Genomic DNA, 10,486 nt, shown 5'->3' with positions numbered 1-10,486 from the left:
GTCCTTGCATTTTCCACCTTTTTCCCCGGGAACTCGGCCATCGATAAAGCACTTTCTGACCTCAGAAGCATCTTAGAGCATAGACAAGATCCTTGGTTCGTTAGCCACATTCGTAGTCACTCAGGCCTTCCGGGGCCCTTGGCTAATGGCAACAGTATAGTAGACCAAGCGGTCTCAGCTCAAAATACCCAAGCTATGCTGACCCACACAGCGGCCCCTCCGGGGGACGCTGTTAACCAGGCCAAGTTATTGCATTCCAGGTTTCACTTTTCGGCTACGTCATTGCATCATTTATGTGGCCTCCCCCTAGATACCTGTAAACATCTTGTCCGCAATTGTGCAACTTGTGCGCCCTTTGCGCCGCTTGGCCCCCTGCAACCTCAGGGAGTCAACCCACGAGGCCTAAAACCCAATTCTAGATGGCAAATGGATGTAACTCATGTACCGTCCTTTGGGCGTCTCAAGTATGTACATGTAATAATTGACACCTTCTCGGCCATGTGTTATGCAGTCCCCCTCGCCGGGGAAATGGCCAAACACTGTATCAAGGCCCTAAGACAGGGAATTCTCTTCATGGGAGTCCCCTGGGACATAAAAACGGACAATGGGCCTGCCTATCGCAGTGCCTCCTTTGCGGCCTTTCTTCAGTTATATAACATCACTCATCATTTCGGCATCCCATATAATCCACAGGGACAAGCCATTGTGGAAGCAGTCCATCGCCGCTTAAAAACACAAATTGAAAAAGAGAGGGCAATGCTCCCCCAGGCAACTCCAGGGGACCTTATCATAGCAGCCCTCATTCACCTTAATCTACTCACATTCAATAAAGAAGGACTTTCGCCCCTACATAAACATTGGGGGCCCTCGTATAGGCCCACCCAGGCCCTGATGGTCTACTGGAAGGACCCAGAGAATAATGCCTGGAAGGGTCCCTCCCCACTCCTCGCCCAGGGGCGCGGGTTTGCTTGTGTTTTCCCAGATGATGCAGCACAACCAATCTGGATCCCAGGAAGGGCAATCCGGCCCGCCACCAGCAACCACGCGTCTAACGAGACGAGAACGCCGTCGTCTCTGCAACCTGGTGCACCAGATGACAACAGTACACCTGAGCCTGGACCCCAGTCCGAGTGAAACCCCGGAAAAACAAGAAATCAGAGAAATTATACGCCTCTATAGACGGGCAAAAGCCAGCCCCCTACACCTCCATAACCCCCACCCGAGCATTGCTTCCCTTCTAACGATCATGCTGGCTCTCGCCTCTTCTACCCAGGCTGTCTACCAGCCCCACTCCCCTCACCAGCCTTGGAAATGGACCTTGGCACGGTGGGAAGATTCCACAGTTATACAAACCCAAGTTACAGCAGGGCGACCTTCCTTTCTTGTCAACGCAACTGATCTATTTCCCACTCCTTCCGTATGCCCCACTGGTTGGAATCAAGCCCAATATTATATGTGCCCATCCTCAAATCCTGGAAAACAGTACTGCAATTCCCCCAACCAGTACTACTGTGCATATTGGGGATGTGAAACATTAGCCACTCAGTGGGAGACTTACGCCACTGATCATTACCTAACTCTAAAATGGGCCCCCTTTAACTGCAAACCACCTGAAGAACCCATTACCTGGGGTATCTATGGAGGCCATCACCACATTGCACCTACAGGTACCTGCTCACATTTAAATCTCAGTGTGCAGCTCCCTACTGATCCCTCCTGGTTACTCGGTCGAACCTGGGGCTTCAGAATTTATTTGAAAGGAGTCGACCCAGGTTCCCTTATTCTTATAAAAAAGGAGGCTGTACAAAAAAACCCCTCTGCCATTGGTCCCAATAAAGTCATTAACCCCCTTTTTCCACAGCCCCCCAGCCGCACCTCGAGTACAAGCAGCACACCCGAAAACCGTACCTCGGCTGCAAACAACGCATCGCCAACCCCACCACCCCGACCTCCTCTACCCCCCTCTCGCTACTCTTCTCCCCTCCTCAGCCTTATCCAAGCAGCCTTCACCTCAGTGAATTCCTCCAACCCTAATCTTACCTCCTCTTGTTGGCTTTGCCTCTCCACTTCCTCCCCCCTGTATGAGCCAGTTGCCTCCAACCTCTCCTTTTCAGAAAACACAGAGGACAGCCCCTCGGAATGCAATTGGAATACCTCTGCCGTCCCCCTAACCTTTCATTCAGTCTCCTTTACAGGAAAGTGCATCCGCCCTCGCTCAAGTAACTCTCCCAACCTCACAGCTTGCGCCGACTACTCATCTCCCAGCAGCTCTGCAAAATTTCTCATCCCTCATAACTCCTCCCAATGGCTCTGCTCCTCTACAGGGCTTACCCCCTGCCTTAACGTGCAAACCCTCAATACAACTAATGAAACTTGCCTCCTAATTGTCCTCATCCCTAGGGTCCTATACCATAGCGAGGAAGACTTCTTCCTCCGCCTGGAAACAACTGCAGCTTCTGCCCCACTGCAAAAGCGAGAGCCCATCACCGTCCTCACGATTGCCTCCCTCCTAGGTCTTGCAGGCGCTAGCACCGGAATCGCTGCATTAGCCAGTCAAGGCTCCGCCCTAACTCACCTCCGGGCGGCTGTTGACGAGGACATTCGTCACCTACAAGACGCTATTTCCCATCTTAAAAATTCTGTCAATTCCCTCTCTGAGGTAGTGCTCCAAAACCGCCGAGGTCTCGACCTTCTCCTCAAAGAAGGAGGCCTTTGCGCCGCCCTAGGAGAAGAGTGCTGTGTATATGCCAATTCCACGGGTCTCGCCGAGGACAGCCTAAAGAAGGTCCGAGAGGGACTGGAACAACGCAAAAGAGACCGTGAAGCCACCAGCTATTGGTCCCACATCTTTACCCCCCTCCTCCCTTACCTCCTCCCTCTCATCGGCCCCCTACTAATGATTATTCTAGCTCTCACCTTAGGACCCTGCATTATCCGCAGAATTGTCCAGCTTGTAAGGAAACAAACGGATGCTATTTTCTCCTCGTTCGTGCAATTCCAGTACCAGCGACTCGCCACCTCTGACGCTCCCTACTCTGAGATGACAACCAACCCTCCGCGACCTCACCACCACCGGTCAACCCGCCGACCGCGAGGCCCTTCTCGATCGCCTGAACATCGCACCAACCTCGAGCTCCAGGTTCTCTGAACCTCCAACTTTAAACCCCCCACCCTCGTCCATCCCGCAAGCAGCAAGGCCCCTGTCGAGCGCCCGGGCGCCACACCAACGCCGAGCTCCAGCCTCGCTGAGCCACCGTCAACCCCTTTTTCCCCTCCCCGGCCTCCCCCTTCCCTCATCCCTTAGCGGGCCTCTCCGGTAAGCTTCTTCCTTTAATTAGAAAAGAAGGGGGAAATGCGGGACACTGATTACGTGCTTCGACTTGGCGGGCCTGGGCTGGGGGACTTGATCAGCCCCTGGGGAGGGTGGTGGGCACGGGCGACAGCGCCCTCCGCAGCCCCCCGGGCCTGGGAAAGTGAGGCCGGAGGCAGGCCCCATTTCCTCACCCAAAATAACACTGTTAGGGGAGGCTTGCCGGAGGGAACCGCCTTTTCCCCACCCCCTTATCTTGCCCGGACACTCCCCGTTGCCAGTGCAACTCCCATTACCACCAGTGCGCATACATTGTTGCCAGACACCGTTACCGGAGCAACTCTCGCCCCTTTTCAATCAACCTCCGCGCCCTCTCAGAACCAATCCAAGCCTTTAACCTCTACAGCTACCCCGCCCTCTAAACGCCCGATATAAGCTTATACTCTCCCCTAATAAACTCTCTTGGCTTCTTCACCCTAAAAGAACCGTGTCCCGCCTGTTCCTTTCTCGCCGCCCTCCATACTTTGCACGCCTACGCCGGGGACCTGGCCAAGTCCCCCGCCTCGCCCTCGCCTCCGGGAAAGAGCCCCCGCCGCCGGTACCCTCCAAGCAATCCTGAGAGCCTAGGATTTGGCAACCGGCCACCACTTCCCCCCCCCCGAGACGAGTCAACTGCGACCGCAGTATTTTTCCCTCCAGTAAATTACACGTTGGTCATAACATATTGGAACCAAATGCCACAGCCTAAGAAAATGTGTGGTCTTCCTGAACTGTGGGAATTAAAACAGAATTTTATCAATGATGGTGTGCATGCCATAGACATCTATGAAGGTGGCATGCAAAGATGTGCAATTTAATGTGGATCTAGCCTCAATGAGTTTTAAATTCAGTTCTGGACATAAAGTAAGAACATGTAAAGTAGAAGAGGAACCATAGGGTATGATGTGATTGATTTTTAAATGTTTAACAATGTCAAACAGTTACTAAGTGCTTTGTCTGCATCACTCACTGTTCTAAGCACTGTTCATGCATTATTTCTTTCAACCTTCCTAAAAGCACCCTGGGGTTGGTGCTACAATCATCCCCATTTTATAGCTAAGTAGGCTGAGAAATGGGAAAATCTCTGCATTGCTCAATGCAGAAGGGATTACTAGAATTAGAATATACAATACAGCACCCAAGAAGGGTGAGGAGAGGCTCTTTCATAGGGAGTAGAGAGGACATGCAGATCACGGTAAGCAGGACAATTACTAAAGCCATGATGTTGAGTGAAATAATTTAGACACAAAATGACAATATTGTATGATTTTACTTATATGAAATAGACTATGCAAATTCATAGAGTGAGAAACTAGAAAACAGGTTACCAGTGGCCAGGGTGGTGTTAGGGAATGGGGAGTTAATTCTTAATTCATACAGATTTTTTTGTTTGAGGTGATGGAAAAGTTTTGGTAATGGATAATGGTGATGGTAGCACAACATTGTGTCTGTAATTAACATCACTGAATGTATATTTGAAAGTGGTAAAAATGGAAAATTTTAGGTTGTATGTATTTTACCACAATAAAAATTTAAGAAAATCCTAGAACTATACAACATAAATAGTAAACCCTAATGTAAACTATGGGCTGTAGTTAGTAATGTAATTATAATAATATTGTTTCAATTTTAACAAAATTCCACACTAATGCAAAATATGAATAAAAGGGAAACTGTATTTGAAAGGCATATGGGAATTCTATATTTTCTGCATAATTTTTATATACACCCAGAATATCTCTAATAAAAAAATTAAAAAACAAAACAAAACATGGGTGAAACTTGAAAACATTATGCTAAATGTAAAAAGCCAGTCACAGAATACCACGTATTGCATGTATCCATTTATATTAAATGTCCAGTAGGCAAGTAGAGAGAGACAGAAAGTAAATTAGTGCTGTTTTTTTTATTCTGTCATTTTGTCTTTGTCAATCATGACAGATCTTTGCCAGTTTTATTGATGTTGAAAATAAAAGATTTAGTAAAAGAACCAGATTTTTGCTACATTGATTTTCTCTAGTGTTTTCAATTTGATTGATTTCTGCTCTATTCTGTGTATTTCCTTTCTTCTGTATGCTTCAGGCTTATTTTGCTCTCCTTATTTCTAGTTCCTTGAGGTAAGAATTTATATTATTCATTTGAGACCATTCTTTCTCTGATGCAAACATTTAGTGCTATAAATTGCTATCTCACCACTGTTTTAGTTGCATCCCACATATTTTGATATATGATATTTTCATTTTCATTTAGTTCTCTCTCTCTAATATATTTTATATTATTATTAATTAATTATATTATATATTTAATCTCCTTTGAGTTATCCACTTTGACTCATGGAATATTGAGAATTGTGTTGTTTAACTTTTTTTTTTTAATTCAGTTTTATTGAGAGTTATTCACATACCATACAGTCATCCATGGTGTACAATCAACTGTTCACAGTACCATCTTATAGTTGTGCATTCATTACCCCAAACTATTTTTGAACATTTTCCTTACACCAGACTCAGAATCAGAATTTAAAAAAAAAAGCAAAAAACCCAGATCACAGCCCCCCCACCCATCCCACCCTATTTTTCATTTAGATTCTGTCCCCATTTTTCTACTCATCCATCTGGACATCCACAGGGTTCTCACAATCACATTGTCACCCATTGTAAGCTACACTGTTATACAATCATCTTTAAGGATCAAGGCTACTGGGCTGGAGTTTTGGTAGTTTCAGGTATTTATTTCTAGCTATTCCAATATATTAAAACCTAAAAAGTGTTATCTATATAGTGCGTAAGAATGTCCACCAGAGTGACCTCTCAACTCCATTTGAAATCTCTCAGCCACTGAAGCTCCAATTTGTTTCATTTCACTTCCCCCTTTTGGTCAAGAAGATGCTCTGAATCCCATGATGCCAGGTCCAGAGTCATCCCCGGGAGTCATAACCTGTGTTGCCAGGGAGATTTACACCCCTGGGAGTCAGGTCCCATGTTGGGGGGGGCAGTGAGATCACTTGCCAAGGCCCAGAACCTTCAAATACACACCCCACAATGAGGTCACCGGACCCCATGGCCCCACATACTCAGCTTCGTGTGGAGCCACCGCAGTGACCTCCAGAAAGGCTACACCATTCTGCCTCCTCATCCATGGTAACTAGGTTCATCCCTCTCTCCATGTTTTCTCCAGCACTTTTAGTTCTATTTGTATTTTTTCCTACAATCTTATAGAGATATATTCACATAACATACAACCATCCACAGTGTACAATCAGTTGTTCATGATATCTTCACATAGTTGTTCATTTATCACTGTAGTCAGCACTTGAGCATATTGATTATTATGAAAAAGTGTTTTTTTTTTTTTTGTGAATAATAAAAAAGAGAATAAAAAGAAAAATAAAAATGTCATACAATACATTATAATAGTAAGGACATAAAACAATGCCACTACCAAGAATCCCATCTCTCTCCCTTGTATCCCCCTCTCGTACACATTTAACTTTGGTATATTGCTTTTGTTCCATTTAATGGAAGCATACTGGAATGTTACTGTTGACCATAGACTCCAGTTTGCTTTGATTATGTTTTTTCCCAAATACCATCCCTTTTTTTCAACACTCTGGATGGTTGACATTCATTTGTTCTCTCACATGTGACAACATTTTTATATTTGTACATTTAGTAACGTCATTGTCCACTCCAGTTTTTGCCAAGTTACAGAGTCCCAGTTTTCATCATCTATCTTTACCTCTGGTGTCATACATTCCCCTATCCCACCTCTTTTAGCTTTACTCAAAGACATCTTTGTTCCATGTACTTACAATATTGTGCTACCATCAGACAGTATTATGATGTCTATTTCTGGATCTATACAATCTTTCCTGCTGAACCTTTCTGTAGTCCTTCAGCATCAGATGCCCAATCTCTATCCTCTTTCTATCTCCTGGTAGCCTGAGTTATCAGCTTTTAACTCTCAAAATTTGCTTTTAAGTGTTATTTCATATTAGTGAGACCATACAGTATTTGTCCTTCTGTTTCTGGCTAACTTCACTCAACATAATGTCCTCATGTTTCATCCATGTTATTACATGTTCCATGTCTTTGTTCTGTCTTACAGCTGCATAATATTCCATCATGTGTATATACCACAGTTTGTTTATCCATTCGTCCATTGATGGACATTTGGGCTGCTTCCATCTCTTGGCAATTGTGAATAATGCTGCAATAAACATCAGTTTACAAATGTCCGTTTGTGTCTTAGCTTTCACTTCCTTGGAGTATACACCTAGCAATGGAATAGCTGGGTCATATGGCAAATCTATACTTAGCTTCCTGAGGAACCTCCATACTGTCTTCTAGAGTGGTTGCACCATTCTACATTCCAATCAACAATGAATAAGTGTGCCTCTTTCTCCATCTCCTCTCCAGCACTTGTAATTTTGTGTTTTTTTTGATAATGGCTCTTCTGGTAGGTGTGAGATGATATCTCATTGTGGTTTTGATTTGCATTTCCTTAATAGCCAGTGAAGTTGAGCATTTTTTCACATGTTTTTGAGCCATTTGTATTTCTTCTTCAGAAAAGTGTCTGTCCATGTCTTTTGCCCATTTTTTAATTGGGTTGTTTGTCTTTCTGTTGTTGAGTCGTAGGATTGCTTTATATATTTGGGATATTAAACTCTTATCTGATATGTGGTTTCTAAATATTGTCTCCCATTGTGTAGGCTGCCTTTTTACTTTTCTAACAAAGTCCTTTGATGTGCAAAAGTGTTTGATTTTGAGGAGATCCCATTTGTCTATTTGTTCTTTGGTTGCTCGTGCTTTAGGTGTAAGGTCTAGGAAACCGCCTCGTATCCAAGATCTTTAAGAGTGCCCTACATTTTCTTCTAAAAGTCTTATGGTCTTAGCAATTATGTTTAGTTCTTTGATCCAATTAGAGTTAATTTGTTTATAGTGTGAGACAAGAGTCCTCTTTCTTTCTTTTGGAAATGAATATCCAGTTCTCCAAACACCATTTATTGAAGAGACTGCTCTGTCCCAGTTGATTTGGCTTGACTGCCTTATCAAAGATCAAATGTCCATAGATGTGAGAGTCTATTTCTGAACACTCAATTCGATTCCATTGGTCAGTATCTCTGTCCTTATGCCAGTACCATGCTGTTTTGAGCACTATAGCTTTGTAATATGCTCTGTTGTTTAACTTTTAAGAATTTGGATATTTCCTGTATTCTTTCTTTTATTGATTTTTAGCTTAATTTTATTATGAGAATATACTTTATATAATTTTAATTCTCTCAAATGTTGAAGTTTGTTTGTCAGCCCAGAAAAGTCTATCTTGTTGAATGCTTCATGGGTCTCATAAAGATTGTCTATTCTGAAGTTGTTGATTGAGTGTTCATTTTTTGCTAATTAGATTCTGACGGTTGATTGCGTTGTTCAGATTTTCCATGTCCTTGCTAATTTTTTGTCTACTGGTTCTATCAGGTGCAGAGAGGGTGTCATAGACATCTTCAACTATAATTATAGGTTTGTCTACTTCTTCTTTCAGCTCTATCAGTTTTTTTCATGCATTTTGAGGCAATTAAGTGTGGTGCATGCACATTTAAGACTGTTACATCTTCCTGGTGGTTTCATTGATATTTTAATTTTCATATATCACTGGATTCTAAGTTTCCATAACATGGAGGACAGTGTCAATTTTGTTCACTGTTTCACCATCAGTGCCTTGCTCAGGACTTGCACTGAGTGGGCCTTTACTCTTAGTTCATTAAATAGACAGTGTTAATGTAAAAGATTATCTAGATTAACCTAATCATTTTTCAGCAGAAAAAAATGAGATTCATAAATGTAATTTTACTTGTTTATGGTCTCAGAAGTATCTAGTCAGAGATCACTGAGTAAACTACAAGATTCTGGCTCCTAGACTCATATTTTTGAAAATATTCAGTAGTGTGTGTGTGTGTGTGTGTGTGTGTGCACGCGCGCGTATGTGTTGAGATCAAGATTGAGGAAAAGAGAGAGAGAGAGAGAAAGATCCTAGGACCTGAAATCTTCTCAGGTTCTTTGTGTTTTAATACACTATAGCATCCTGCCCAACATGTGACTCTGCATACTGTACAATGCTTGACTTCCTAGTTTTATCCTTCACTTCCCTTTAAGTATAATATACTGGAAAACCAATGGGTTAATCAGAAAGTTCATTCTTTTCTCCAGAGTTCAGTACTCTAAGCTATGGGCTGTAGTTGGAAAGCCTCCAAGAAAGCTGAAGTGTTTCTCCTCAGAGATCCATGGCTTTCAGAAGCTACAGATTCTTCTTTCTTTAGAAGACAGTGACAGAGGCCCTATTGAGATCTCAGTCCTGATTAACTGACTCACTCATGCAAGCACAGCCCCAAGGCAGCTGATGTTTGTGGTCTTCAGGAAACAGCTCTTATCAAATGATGTGTAAAATTGGCAGCTGGGCCATGCCTTGCCCAACCAGTGGTTCAGGCATGATCTTCCATGCAATGTCTCAAATCTGAATACAAGAGAGTCCTCTATCCTCAGATGTCTTTCTCTTGATATGCACTTCAATCAATGACTCAGAGAAAGGATGGCTGGTCTTATTTTCAGTCCTGCTATTTTTGTTTCCTTCCTTTGTTTTTTGTTTTTTTTTCCATTTTTGTTCTATGCTTGCCTTGTTTTTTTTTCCAGGATACTTATCCTATCCATGGAAGCTTTAAGTCACTAAATGAAGTGGTCCATTGGAGGAGAAATAATAAGAGCTGGTAGCTGTCCTAAGCTGTCTGACCCTGGAGGGAAGCCAGCAGTGTTTCTTATTTTGTCTAATTATTACATTGTATTTGTGGTGCTTATACTTATACTCCAACCTTAGGTTGCCTAAATCATGACCACAGGACTCATCTTTTTTACTAGTTAGCACTGAGAATTCTGGGTCACAGAATGTGCCATTTTTGCATAACAGGTAGGAAGCAGGACACAGTGCACTCCTAAGCATATTAACCTAGATGCTGCACTTTGGGAGCAGCGCTGGGTCCATGCTGTTTGCAGTCCCCCAATGTCAACTGAGCCTTTTTGGAATGGCTACTATGTGCTAGGCTCAGTTTTAGGTACATTAGCTCAAGAGACACAGGACATGACCGATATGCTG

This window comes from Choloepus didactylus, chromosome 19, assembly GCF_015220235.1.
Source record: "Choloepus didactylus isolate mChoDid1 chromosome 19, mChoDid1.pri, whole genome shotgun sequence".
NCBI lineage: Eukaryota > Metazoa > Chordata > Mammalia > Pilosa > Megalonychidae > Choloepus > Choloepus didactylus.
This window is presented reverse-complemented; position numbering follows the sequence as displayed.